This window comes from Equus caballus, chromosome 17, assembly GCF_041296265.1.
Source record: "Equus caballus isolate H_3958 breed thoroughbred chromosome 17, TB-T2T, whole genome shotgun sequence".
Taxonomy (NCBI): Eukaryota; Metazoa; Chordata; class Mammalia; order Perissodactyla; family Equidae; genus Equus; species Equus caballus.
The window spans coordinates 10,609,655-10,623,649 of NC_091700.1; positions in this window are offsets into that span (position 1 = coordinate 10,609,655).

The following is a 13,995-nucleotide window of genomic DNA, read 5'->3' on the forward strand; positions in this document are numbered from 1 at the left end:
AGGTGGTTCCGGCGTGCACGGCACGTGGTTCTGGTACGTCTCAGAGGTGGTTGCGTATGCCCAACAGGTGATTCCGGACTGTCCGCCACGTGCTTCTGGCACGTTTGAGACGTGGTTCCAACATGCCCGGCAGGTGATTTCGGTGAGTCGGCCAAGTGGTTCTGGCGTAGCCCGCAGGTGATTTTGGCGTGTCCGGCAGGTGGTTCCGCCGTGCTCGGCAGGTGGTTCAGGCATGGCCGTCACGTGGTTCCAGTCTGTCCAGGACGTGTTTCCAGCTTCTCCGGCAGGTGGTTCTGGTACGTCTGAGAGGTGGTTCCGCCATGGCTGGCAGGTGATCCCGGACTGTCCCCCAGGTGGTTCTGGCATAGCCAGCAGTTGATATTGGCCTGTCCGGCAGGTGGTTCCAGCGAGTCGAACAGGTGGCTCCGGCGTTCTTGGCAGGTGGTTCCGGTCTGTCCGGTAGGTGTTTCCGGCGTGTCCGGCACGTGCTTCCGGCACGTCTGAGAGGTGGTTCCGGCATTTGCGGCAGGTGATTCCGTAGTGTCCGCCAGGTGGTTCTGGCGAACCGGGCAGGTGATTTTGGCGTGTCCGGCAGGTGTTTCTGGCGAGTCGAGCAGGTGGCTCCGGCATGCTCGCCCGGTGCTTCCGGCGTCTCCGGCACGTGGTTGTGGTTTGTCTGAGAGCTGGTTCCGGCATTTCTGGATGATGATTCCGGAGTGTCCACCAAGTGGTTCTGGCATACCCGGCTGGTGATTTTGGCATGTCAGGTAGGTGGTTCCAGCGAGTCGAACAGGTGGCTCCGGCATGTTCGGCATGTTGTTCAGACGGGTCTGGCCGGTGTTCTCCATCTGTTCGGGGTGTGGTTCCAGCATCTCATGCACATGGTTCAGGCACGTCTGAGATGTGGTTCCGGCCGGTCCGACAGGTGTTTCCACAGTGTCCGCCAAGTGGTACTGGCGTAGTTGGCAGGTGATTTTGGCATGACCGGCAGGTGGTTCCGGCAAGCCCGGCAGGTGATTCCGAAGTGTTCCCCAACTGGTTGTGGCGTAGCCGGCAGGTGATTTTTGCGTGTCCGGCAGGTGGTTCTGGCGAGTCGAGCAGGTGGTTCCGGCGTGCTCGGCAGGTGCTTCCGGGGTCATTGGCACGTGGTTCTGGCATATCTGAGAGGCGGTTCCGGCATGCCCGGCAGGTGATTCCGGAATGTGCGCAAAGTGTTTCCGGCGTAGCCGGCAGGTGATTTTGCATGTCCAGCGGTCGTTCCGGCATGTCGAGCCGGTGGTTCCGGCGTGTCCGGCAGGTGTTTCCGGTCTGTCCGACAGGTGGTTCTGTGGTGTCCGGCACGAGGTTCTGTCTGAGAGGCTGTGCCGGAATGCCCCTCACGTGATTCCGGCTTGTCCCCGAAGTGGTGCTGGTGTAGCGGGCAGGTGATTTTGGCGTGTCCGGCAGGTGGTTCAGGCGAGTTGAGCAGGTCGTTGCGACGTGCTCAGCAGGTGCTTCCAGTGTCTCCGGCACGTGTTTCTGGCACATCTGACTGGTGGTTCCGGAATGCGCGGCAGGTGATTCCGTAGTGTCCGCCAGGTGGTTCTGGTATACCCGGCAGGTGATTTTGGCGTGTCCGGCAGGTGTTTCTGGCGAGTCGAGCAGGTGGCTCCGGCATGCTCGGCAGGTGTTTCCGGCATCCCCGGCACTTGGTTCTGGTGTGTCTGAGAGCTGGTTCCGGCATGTCCGGCAGATGATCCCGGAGTGTCCGCCAAGTGGTTCTGGCATACCCAGTAGGTGATTTTGGCGTGTCAGGGAGGTGGTACCGGTGAGTCGAGCAGGTGGTTCCGGCGTGCTCAGCAGGTGGTTCAGGCGGTTGTGGCATGTGGTATCCGTCTGCTCGGGGTGTGGTTCCATCATCTCATGAACACGTTTCTGGCACGTCTGAGATGTGGTTCCAGCCGGCCCGACAGGTGTTTCCGCAGTGTCCGCCAAGCGGTTCTGGCGTAGTTGGCAGGTGATTTTGGCATGACCGGCAGGTGGTTCCATCAAGCCCGGCAGGTGATTCCAAAGTGTTCCCCAACTGGTTGTGGCGTAGCCGGCAGGTGATTTTTGCGTGTCCGGCAGGTGGTTCTGGCGAGACGAGCAGGTGGTTCCAGCGTGCTCGGCTGGTGCTTCCGGGGTCATTGGCACGGGTTTCTGGCATGTCTGAGAGGTGGTTCCTGCATGCCCGGCAAGTGATTCCGGAGTGTTCGCCAAGTGGTTCTGGCATAGTCGGCAGGTGATTTTGGCATGTCCGGCAGGTGGTTCAGGCGAGTTGAGCAGTTGGTTCCAACGTGCTTGGCAGGTGCTTCCGGCGTCTCCGGCACGTGTTTCTGGCACATCTGACAGGTGGTTCCGGCATGCCCGAAAGGTGATTCCGGTCTGTCCGGTAGGTGGTTCCAGCCTGCACGGCATGTGGTTCTCGTACGTCTCAGAGGTGGTTGCGCATGCCCAACAGGTGATTCCGGACTGTCCGCCACATGGTTCTGGCACGTCTGAGAGGTGGTTCCGGCATGCCCGGCAGGTCATCCCAGAGAGTCCTCCAAGTGGTTCTGGCATAACACGCAGGTGATTTTGGCGTGTCTGGCACGTTGTTCCGTTGTGCTTGGCAGGTGGTTCAGGCTTGGCCGGCAGGTGGTTCCAGACTGTCCAGGACGTGTTTCCAGCTTCTCCGGCAGGTGGTTCTGGTACGTCTGAGAGGTGGTTCCGCCATGGCGGGCAGGTGATTCCGGACCGTCCCCCAGGTGGTTCTGGCATAGCCAGAAGTTGATATTGGCCTGTCCGGCAGGTGGTTCCAGCGAGTCGAACAGGTGGCTCCGGCGTGCTCGGCAGGTGGTTCCGGTCTGTCCGGTAGGTGATTCCGGCGTGTCCGGCACGTGCTTCCGGCACGTCTGAGAGGTGGTTCCGGCATGCGCGACAGGTGGTTTCGGAGAGTCCGCCAGGTGGTTCTGGCGTACCCGGCAGGTGATTTTGGCGTGTCCGGCAGGTGTTTCTGGCGAGTCGAGCAGGTGGCTCCGGCATGCTCGGCAGGTGCTTCCGGCGTCTCCGGCACGTGGTTCTGGTGTGTCTGAGAGCTGGTTCCGGCATGTCCGGCAGATGAGTCCGGAGTGTCCGCCAAGTGGTTCTGGCATACCCGGCTGGTGATTTGGGCATGTCAGGTAGGTGGTTCCGGCGAGTCGAGCAGGTGGCTCCGGCGTGCTCGGCAGGTTGTTCAGACGGGTCTGGCCGGTGTTTTCCGTCTGTTCGGGGTGTGGTTCCAGCATCTCATGCACATGGTTCTGGCGCGTCTGAGATGTGGTTCCGGCCGGCCCGACAGGTGTTTCCACAGTGTCCGCCAAGTGGTACTGGCGTAGTTGGCAGGTGATTTTGGCATGACCGGCAGGTGGTTCCAGCAAGCCCGGCAGGTGATTCCGAAGTGTTCCCCCACCGGTTGTGGCGTAGCCGGCAGGTGATTTTTGCGTGTCCGGCAGGTGGTTCTGGCGAGTCGAGCAGGTGGTTCCGGCGTGCTCGGCAGGTGCTTCCGGGGTCATTGGCACGTGGTTCTGGCATATCTGAGAGGTGGTTCCGGCACGCCCGGCAGGTGATTCCGGAGTGTTCGCCAAGTGTTTCCGGCATAGCCGGCAGGTGATTTTGCACGTCCAGCGGTCGTTCCGGCGGGTCGAGCCGGTGGTTCCGGCGTGTGCGGCAGGTGGTTCCGGTCTGTCCGGCAGGTGGTTCTGTGGTGTCCGGCACGAGGTTCAGTCTGAGAGGCTGTGCCGGCATGCCCCTCACGTGATTCCGGCTTGTCCCCGAAGTGGTGCTGGTGTAGCCGGCAGGTGATTTTGGCGTGTCCGGCAGGTGGTTCAGGCGAGTTGAGCAGGTGGTTGCGACGTGCTCGGCAGGTGCTTCCGGCGTCTCTGGCACGTGTTTCTGGCACATCTGACTGGTGGTTCAGGCATGCCCAAAAGTTGATTCCGGTCTGTCCGGTAGGTGGTTCCGGCGTGCACGGCACGTGGTTCTGGTACGTCTCAGAGGTGGTTGCATATGCCCAACAGGTGATTCCGGACTGTCCGCCACGTGCTTCTGGCACGTCTGAGAGGTGGTTCCAACATGCCCGGCAGGTCATTTCGGAGAGTCGTCCAAGTGGTTCTGGCGTAGCCCGCAGGTGATTTTGGCGTGTCCGGCAGGTGGTTCCGCCGTGCTCGGCAGGTGGTTCAGGCATGGCCGTCACGTGGTTCCAGTCTGTCCAGGACGTGTTTCCAGCTTCTCCGGCAGGTGGTTCTGGTACGTCTGAGAGGTGGTTCCGCCATGGCTGGCAGGTGATCCCGGACGGTCCCCCAGGTGGTTCTGGCATAGCCAGCAGTTGATATTGGCCTGTCCGGCAGGTGGTTCCAGCGAGTCGAACAGGTGGCTCCGGCGTTCTTGGCAGGTGGTTCCGGTCTGTCCGGTAGGTGTTTCCGGCGTGTCTGGCACGTGCTTCCGGCACGTCTGAGAGGTGCTTCCGTCATGCGCGGCAGGTGATACCGTAGTGTCCGCCAGGTGGTTCTGGCATACCCGGCAGGTGATTTTGGCGTGTCCGGCAGGTGTTTTTGGCGAGTCGAGCAGGTGGCTCCGGCATGCTCGGCAGGTGCTTCCGGCGTCTCCGGCACTTGGTTCTGGTGTGTCTGAGAGCTGGTTCCGGCATGTCCGGCAGATGATTCCGGATTGTCTGCCAAGTGGTTCTGGCATACCCAGCAGGTGATTTTGGCGTGTCAGGGAGGTGGTACCGGTGAGTCGAGCAGGTGGTTCCGGCGTGCTCAGCAGGTGGTTCAGGCGGTTCTCGCAGGTGGTATCCGTCTGTTCGGGGTGTGGTTCCAGCATCTCATGAACATGTTTCTGGCACGTCTGAGATGTGGTTCCAGCCGGCCCGACAGGTGTTTCCGCAGTGTCCGCCAAGCGGTTCTGGAGTAGTTGGCAGGTGATTTTGGCATGACTGGCAGGTGGTTCCAGCAAGCCTGGCAGGTGATTCCAAAGTGTTCACCAACTGGTTGCGGCGTAGCCGGCAGGTGATTTTTGCGTGATCAGCAGGTGGTTCTGGCAAGTCGAGCAGGTGGTTCCGGCGTGCTCGGCTGGTGCTTCCGGGGTCATTGGCACAGGGTTCTGGCATGTCTGAGAGGTGGTTCCTGCATGCCCGGCAAGTGATTCCGGAGTGTTCGCCAAGTGGTTCTGGCATAGTCGGCAGGTGATTTTGGCATGTCCGGCAGGTGGTTCACTCGAGTTGAGCAGGTGGTTCCAACGTGCTTGGCAGGTGCTTCCGGCGTCTCCGGCACGTGTTTCTGGCACATCTGACAGGTGGTTCCTGCATGCCCGAAAGGTGATTCCGGTCTGTCCGGTAGGTGGTTCCAGCCTGCACGGCATGTGGTTCTGTTACGTCTCAGAGGTGGTTGCGCATGCCCAACAGGTGATTCCGGACTGTCCGCCACATGGTTGTGGCACGTCTGAGAGGTGGTTCCGGCATGCCCAGCAGGTCATCCCAGAGAGTCCTCCAAGTGGTTCTGGCAAAACACGCAGGTGATTTTGGAGTGTCTGGCAGGCTGTTCCGTTGTGCTTGGCAGGTGGTTAAGGCTTGGCCGGCAGGTGGTTCCAGACTGTCCAGGACGTGTTTCCAGCTTCTCCGGCAGGTGGTTCTGGTACGTCTGAGAAGTGGTTCCAATATGGCTTGCAGGTGATTCCGGACCATCCCCCAGGTGCTTCTGGCATAGCCAGCAGTTAATATTGGCCTGTCCGGCAGGTGGTTCCAGCAAGTCGAACAGGTGGCTCCGGCATGCTCGGCAGGTGCTTCCGGCGTCTCCGGCACTTGGTTCTGGTGTGTCTGAGAGCTGGTTCCGGCATTTCCGGCAGATGATTCCGGAGTGTCCGCCAAGTGGTTCTGGCATACCCGGCTGGCGATTTGGGCATGTCAGGTAGATGGTTCCGGCGAGTCGAGCAGGTGGCTCCGGCGTGCTCGGCAGGTGCTTACGGGGTCATTGGCACGGGGTTCTGGCATGTCTGAGAGGTGGTTCCTGCATGCCCGGCAAGTGATTCCGGAGTGTTCGCCAAGTGGTTCTGGCATAGTCGGCAGGTGATTTTGGCGTGTCCGGCAGGTGTTTCTGGCGAGTCGAGCAGGTGGCTCCGGCATGCTCGGCAGGTGCTTCCGGCGTCTCCGGCACGTGGTTCTGGTGTGTCTGAGAGCTGGTTCCGGCATGTCCGGCAGATGAGTCCGGAGTGTCCGCCAAGTGGTTCTGGCATACCCGGCTGGTGATTTGGGCATGTCAGGTAGGTGGTTCCGGCGAGTCGAGCAGGTGGCTCCGGCGTGCTCGGCAGGTTGTTCAGACGGGTCTGGCAGGTGTTTTCCGTCTGTTCGGGGTGTGGTTCCAGCATCTCATGCACATGGTTCTGGCACGTCTGAGATGTGGTTCCGGCCGTCCCGACAGGTGTTTCCACAGTGTCCGCCAAGTGGTACTGGCGTAGTTGGCAGATGATTTTGGCATGACCGGCAGGTGGTTCCAGCAAGCCCGGCAGGTGATTCCGAAGTGTTCCCCAACTGGTTGTGGCGTAGCCGGCAGGTGATTTTTGCGTGTCCGGCAGGTGGTTCTGGCGAGTCGAGCAGGTGGTTCCGGCGTGCTCGGCAGGTGCTTCCGGGGTCATTGGCACGTGGTTCTGGCATATCTGAGAGGTGGTTCCGGCATGCCCGGCAGGTGATTCCGGAGTGTTCGCCAAGTGTTTCCGGCGTAGCAGGCAGGTGATTTTGCATGTCCAGCGGTCGTTCCGGCGGGTCGAGCCGGTGGTTCCGGCGTGTGCGGCAGGTGGTTCCGGTCTGTCCGGCAGGTGGTTCTGTGGTGTCCGGCACGAGGTTCAGTCTGAGAGGCTGTGCCGGCATGCCCCTCACGTGATTCCGGCTTGTCCCCGAAGTGGTGCTGGTGTAGCGGGCAGGTGATTTTGGCTTGTCCGGCAGGTGGTTCAGGCGAGTTGAGCAGGTGGTTGCGACGTGCTCGGCAGGTGCTTCCGGCGTCTCCGGCACGTGTTTCTGGCACATCTGACTGGTGGTTCCGGCATGCCCGAAAGGTGATTCCGGTCTGTCTGGTAGGTGGATCCGGCGTGCACGGCACGTGGTTCTGGTACGTCTCAGAGGTGGTTGCGTATGCCCAACAGGTGATTCCGGACTGTCCGCCACGTGCTTCTGGCACCTCTGAGAGGTGGTTCCAACATGCCCGGCAGGTCATTTCGGAGAGTCGTCCAAGTGGTTCTGGCGTAGCCCGCAGGTGATTTTGGCGTGTCCGGCAGGTGGTTCCGCCGTGCTCGGCAGGTGGTTCAGGCATGGCCGTCATTTGGTTCCAGTCTGTCCAGGACGTGTTTCCAGCTTCTGAGGCAGGTGTTTCTGGTACGTCTGAGAGGTGGTTCCGCCATGGCTGGCAGGTGATCCCGGACTGTCCCCCAGGTGGTTCTGGCATAGCCAGCAGTTGATATTGGCCTGTCCGGCAGGTGGTTCCAGCGAGTCGAACAGGTGGCTCCGGCGTTCTTGGCAGGTGGTTCCGGTCTGTCCGGTAGGTGTTTCTGGCGTGTCCGGCACGTGCTTCCGGCACGTCTGAGAGGTGGTTCCGGCATGTGCGGCAGGTGATTCCGTAGTGTCCGCCAGGTGGTTCTGGCATACCGAGCAGGTGATTTTGGCGTGTCCGGCAGGTGTTTCTGGCGAGTCGAGCAGGTGGCTCCGGCGTGCTCGGCAGGTGCTTCCGGCGTCTCTGGCACTTGGTTCTGGTGTGTCTGAGAGCTGGTTCCGGCATGTCCGGCAGATGATTCCGGAGTGTCCGCCAAGTGGTTCTGGCATACCCAGCAGGTGATTTTTGCGTGTCAGGGAGGTGGTACCGGTGAGTCGAGCAGGTGGTTCCGGCGTGCTCAGCAGGTGGTTCAGGCGGTTCTGGCAGGTGGTATCCGTCTGTTCGGGGTGTGGTTCCAGCATCTCATGAACACGTTTCTGGCACGTCTGAGATGTGGTTCCAGCCGGCCCGACAGGTGTTTCCGCAGTGTCCGCCAAGCGGTTCTGGCATAGTTGGCAGGTGATTTTGGCATGACTGGCAGGTGGTTCCAGCAAGCCTGGCAGGTGATTCCAAAGTGTTCACCAACTGGTTGTGGCGTAGCCGGCAGGTGATTTTTGCGTGATCGGCAGGTGGTTCTGGCGAGTCGAGCAGGTGGTTCCGGCGTGCTCGGCTGGAGCTTCCGGGGTCATTGGCACGGGGTTCTGGCATGTCTGAGAGGTGGTTCCTGCATGCCCGGCAAGTGATTCCGGAGTGTCCGCCAGGTGGTTCTGGCATACCCGGCAGGTGATTTTGGCGTGTCCGGCAGGTGTTTTTGGCGAGTCGAGCAGGTGGCTCCGGCATGCTCGGCAGGTGCTTCCGGCGTCTCCGGCACTTGGTTCTGGTGTGTCTGAGAGCTGGTTCCGGCATGTCCGGCAGATGATTCCGGATTGTCTGCCAAGTGGTTCTGGCATACCCAGCAGGTGATTTTGGCGTGTCAGGGAGGTGGTACCGGTGAGTCGAGCAGGTGGTTCCGGCGTGCTCAGCAGGTGGTTCAGGCGGTTCTCGCAGGTGGTATCCGTCTGTTCGGGGTGTGGTTCCAGCATCTCATGAACACGTTTCTGGCACGTCTGAGATGTGGTTCCAGCCGGCCCGACAGGTGTTTCCGCAGTGTCCGCCAAGCGGTTCTGGCGTAGTTGGCAGGTGATTTTGGCATGACTGGCAGGTGGTTCCAGCAAGCCTGGCAGGTGATTCCAAAGTGTTCACCAACTGGTTGCGGCGTAGCCGGCAGGTGATTTTTGCGTGATCAGCAGGTGGTTCTGGCAAGTCGAGCAGGTGGTTCCGGCGTGCTCGGCTGGTGCTTCCGGGGTCATTGGCACAGGGTTCTGGCATGTCTGAGAGGTGGTTCCTGCATGCCCGGCAAGTGATTCCGGAGTGTTCGCCAAGTGGTTCTGGCATAGTCGGCAGGTGATTTTGGCATGTCCGGCAGGTGGTTCACTCGAGTTGAGCAGGTGGTTCCAACGTGCTTGGCAGGTGCTTCCGGCGTCTCCGGCACGTGTTTCTGGCACATCTGACAGGTGGTTCCGGCATGCCCGAAAGGTGATTCCGGTCTGTCCGGTAGGTGGTTCCAGCCTGCACGGCATGTGGTTCTGTTACGTCTCAGAGGTGGTTGCGCATGCCCAACAGGTGATTCCGGACTGTCCGCCACATGGTTGTGGCACGTCTGAGAGGTGGTTCCGGCATGCCCAGCAGGTCATCCCAGAGAGTCCTCCAAGTGGTTCTGGCAAAACACGCAGGTGATTTTGGAGTGTCTGGCAGGCTGTTCCGTTGTGCTTGGCAGGTGGTTAAGGCTTGGCCGGCAGGTGGTTCCAGACTGTCCAGGACGTGTTTCCAGCTTCTCCGGCAGGTGGTTCTGGTACGTCTGAGAAGTGGTTCCAATATGGCTTGCAGGTGATTCCGGACCATCCCCCAGGTGCTTCTGGCATAGCCAGCAGTTAATATTGGCCTGTCCGGCAGGTGGTTCCAGCAAGTCGAACAGGTGGCTCCGGCATGCTCGGCAGGTGCTTCCGGCGTCTCCGGCACTTGGTTCTGGTGTGTCTGAGAGCTGGTTCCGGCATTTCCGGCAGATGATTCCGGAGTGTCCGCCAAGTGGTTCTGGCATACCCGGCTGGCGATTTGGGCATGTCAGGTAGATGGTTCCGGCGAGTCGAGCAGGTGGCTCCGGCGTGCTCGGCAGGTGCTTACGGGGTCATTGGCACGGGGTTCTGGCATGTCTGAGAGGTGGTTCCTGCATGCCCGGCAAGTGATTCCGGAGTGTTCGCCAAGTGGTTCTGGCATAGTCGGCAGGTGATTTTGGCGTGTCCGGCAGGTGTTTCTGGCGAGTCGAGCAGGTGGCTCCGGCATGCTCGGCAGGTGCTTCCGGCGTCTCCGGCACGTGGTTCTGGTGTGTCTGAGAGCTGGTTCCGGCATGTCCGGCAGATGAGTCCGGAGTGTCCGCCAAGTGGTTCTGGCATACCCGGCTGGTGATTTGGGCATGTCAGGTAGGTGGTTCCGGCGAGTCGAGCAGGTGGCTCCGGCGTGCTCGGCAGGTTGTTCAGACGGGTCTGGCAGGTGTTTTCCGTCTGTTCGGGGTGTGGTTCCAGCATCTCATGCACATGGTTCTGGCACGTCTGAGATGTGGTTCCGGCCGTCCCGACAGGTGTTTCCACAGTGTCCGCCAAGTGGTACTGGCGTAGTTGGCAGATGATTTTGGCATGACCGGCAGGTGGTTCCAGCAAGCCCGGCAGGTGATTCCGAAGTGTTCCCCAACTGGTTGTGGCGTAGCCGGCAGGTGATTTTTGCGTGTCCGGCAGGTGGTTCTGGCGAGTCGAGCAGGTGGTTCCGGCGTGCTCGGCAGGTGCTTCCGGGGTCATTGGCACGTGGTTCTGGCATATCTGAGAGGTGGTTCCGGCATGCCCGGCAGGTGATTCCGGAGTGTTCGCCAAGTGTTTCCGGCGTAGCAGGCAGGTGATTTTGCATGTCCAGCGGTCGTTCCGGCGGGTCGAGCCGGTGGTTCCGGCGTGTGCGGCAGGTGGTTCCGGTCTGTCCGGCAGGTGGTTCTGTGGTGTCCGGCACGAGGTTCAGTCTGAGAGGCTGTGCCGGCATGCCCCTCACGTGATTCCGGCTTGTCCCCGAAGTGGTGCTGGTGTAGCGGGCAGGTGATTTTGGCTTGTCCGGCAGGTGGTTCAGGCGAGTTGAGCAGGTGGTTGCGACGTGCTCGGCAGGTGCTTCCGGCGTCTCCGGCACGTGTTTCTGGCACATCTGACTGGTGGTTCCGGCATGCCCGAAAGGTGATTCCGGTCTGTCTGGTAGGTGGATCCGGCGTGCACGGCACGTGGTTCTGGTACGTCTCAGAGGTGGTTGCGTATGCCCAACAGGTGATTCCGGACTGTCCGCCACGTGCTTCTGGCACCTCTGAGAGGTGGTTCCAACATGCCCGGCAGGTCATTTCGGAGAGTCGTCCAAGTGGTTCTGGCGTAGCCCGCAGGTGATTTTGGCGTGTCCGGCAGGTGGTTCCGCCGTGCTCGGCAGGTGGTTCAGGCATGGCCGTCATTTGGTTCCAGTCTGTCCAGGACGTGTTTCCAGCTTCTGAGGCAGGTGTTTCTGGTACGTCTGAGAGGTGGTTCCGCCATGGCTGGCAGGTGATCCCGGACTGTCCCCCAGGTGGTTCTGGCATAGCCAGCAGTTGATATTGGCCTGTCCGGCAGGTGGTTCCAGCGAGTCGAACAGGTGGCTCCGGCGTTCTTGGCAGGTGGTTCCGGTCTGTCCGGTAGGTGTTTCTGGCGTGTCCGGCACGTGCTTCCGGCACGTCTGAGAGGTGGTTCCGGCATGTGCGGCAGGTGATTCCGTAGTGTCCGCCAGGTGGTTCTGGCATACCGAGCAGGTGATTTTGGCGTGTCCGGCAGGTGTTTCTGGCGAGTCGAGAAGGTGGCTCCGGCGTGCTCGGCAGGTGCTTCCGGCGTCTCTGGCACTTGGTTCTGGTGTGTCTGAGAGCTGGTTCCGGCATGTCCGGCAGATGATTCCGGAGTGTCCGCCAAGTGGTTCTGGCATACCCAGCAGGTGATTTTGGCGTGTCAGGGAGGTGGTACCAGTGAGTCGAGCAGGTGGTTCCGGCGTGCTCAGCAGGTGGTTCAGGCGGTTCTGGCAGGTGGTATCCGTCTGTTCGGGGTGTGGTTCCAGCATCTCATGAACACGTTTCTGGCACGTCTGAGATGTGGTTCCAGCCGGCCCGACAGGTGTTTCCGCAGTGTCCGCCAAGCGGTTCTGGCATAGTTGGCAGGTGATTTTGGCATGACTGGCAGGTGGTTCCAGCAAGCCTGGCAGGTGATTCCAAAGTGTTCACCAACTGGTTGTGGCGTAGCCGGCAGGTGATTTTTGCGTGATCGGCAGGTGGTTCTGGCGAGTCGAGCAGGTGGTTCCGGCGTGCTCGGCTGGAGCTTCCGGGGTCATTGGCACGGGGTTCTGGCATGTCTGAGAGGTGGTTCCTGCATGCCCGGCAAGTGATTCCGGAGTGTTCGCCAGGTGGTTCTGGCATAGTCGGCAGGTGATTTTGGCGTGTCCGGCAGGTGTTTCTGGCGAGTCGAGCAGGTGGCTCCGGCATGCTCGGCAGGTGCTTCCGGCGTCTCCGGCACGTGGTTCTGGTGTGTCTGAGAGCTGGTTCCGGCATGTCCGGCAGATGAGTCCGGAGTGTCCGCCAAGTGGTTCTGGCATACCCGGCTGGTGATTTGGGCATGTCAGGTAGGTGGTTCCGGCGAGTCGAGCAGGTGGCTCCGGCGTGCTCGGCAGGTTGTTCAGACGGGTCTGGCAGGTGTTTTCCGTCTGTTCGGGGTGTGGTTCCAGCATCTCATGCACATGGTTCTGGCGCGTCTGAGATGTGGTTCCGGCCGGCCCTACAGGTGTTTCCACAGTGTCCGCCAAGTGGTACTGGCGTAGTTGGCAGGTGATTTTGGCATGACCGGCAGGTGGTTCCAGCAAGCCCGGCAGGTGATTCCGAAGTGTTCCCCCACCGGTTGTGGCGTAGCCGGCAGGTGATTTTTGCGTGTCCGGCAGGTGGTTCTGGCGAGTCGAGCAGGTGGTTCCGGCGTGCTCGGCAGGTGCTTCCGGGGTCATTGGCACGTGGTTATGGCATATCTGAGAGGTGGTTCCGGCACGCCCGGCAGGTGATTCCGGAGTGTTCGCCAAGTGTTTCCGGCATAGCCGGCAGGTGATTTTGCACGTCCAGCGGTCGGTCCGGCGGGTCGAGCCGGTGGTTCCGGCGTGTCCGGCAGGTGGTTCCGGTCTGTCCGGCAGGTGGTTCTGTGGTGTCCGGCACGAGGTTCAGTCTGAGAGGCTGTGCCGGCATGCCCCTCACGTGATTCCGGCTTGTCCCCGAATTGGTGCTGGTGTAGCCGGCAGGTGATTTTGGCGTGTCCGGCAGGTGGTTCAGGCGAGTTGAGCAGGTGGTTGCGACGTGCTCGGCAGGTGCTTCCGGCGTCTCTGGCACGTGTTTCTGGCACATCTGACTGGTGGTTCTGGCATGCGCAAAAGTTGATTCCGGTCTGTCCGGTAGGTGGTTCCGGCGTGCACGGCACGTGGTTCTGGTACGTCTCAGAGGTGGTTGCATATGCCCAACAGGTGATTCCGGACTGTCCGCCACGTGCTTCTGGCACCTCTGAGAGGTGGTTCCAACATGCCCGGCAGGTCATTTCGGAGAGTCGTCCAAGTGGTTCTGGCGTAGCCCGCAGGTGATTTTGGCGTGTCCGGCAGGTGGTTCCGCCGTGCTCGGCAGGTGGTTCAGGCATGGCCGTCACGTGGTTCCAGTCTGTCCAGGACGTGTTTCCAGCTTCTCCGGCAGGTGGTTCTGGTACGTCTGAGAGGTGGTTCCGCCATGGCTGGCAGGTGATCCCGGACGGTCCCCCAGGTGGTTCTGGCATAGCCAGCAGTTGATATTGGCCTGTCCGGCAGGTGGTTCCAGCGAGTCGAACAGGTGGCTCCGGCGTTCTTGGCAGGTGGTTCCGGTCTGTCCGGTAGGTGTTTCCGGCGTGTCTGGCACGTGCTTCCGGCACGTCTGAGAGGTGCTTCCGTCATGCGCGGCAGGTGATACCGTAGTGTCCGCCAGGTGGTTCTGGCATACCCGGCAGGTGATTTTGGCGTGTCCGGCAGGTGTTTTTGGCGAGTCGAGCAGGTGGCTCCGGCATGCTCGGCAGGTGCTTCCGGCGTCTCCGGCACTTGGTTCTGGTGTGTCTGAGAGCTGGTTCCGGCATGTCCGGCAGATGATTCCGGATTGTCTGCCAAGTGGTTCTGGCATACCCAGCAGGTGATTTTGGCGTGTCAGGGAGGTGGTACCGGTGAGTCGAGCAGGTGGTTCCGGCGTGCTCAGCAGGTGGTTCAGGCGGTTCTGGCAGGTGGTATCCGTCTGTTCGGGGTGTGGTTCCAGCATCTCATGAAC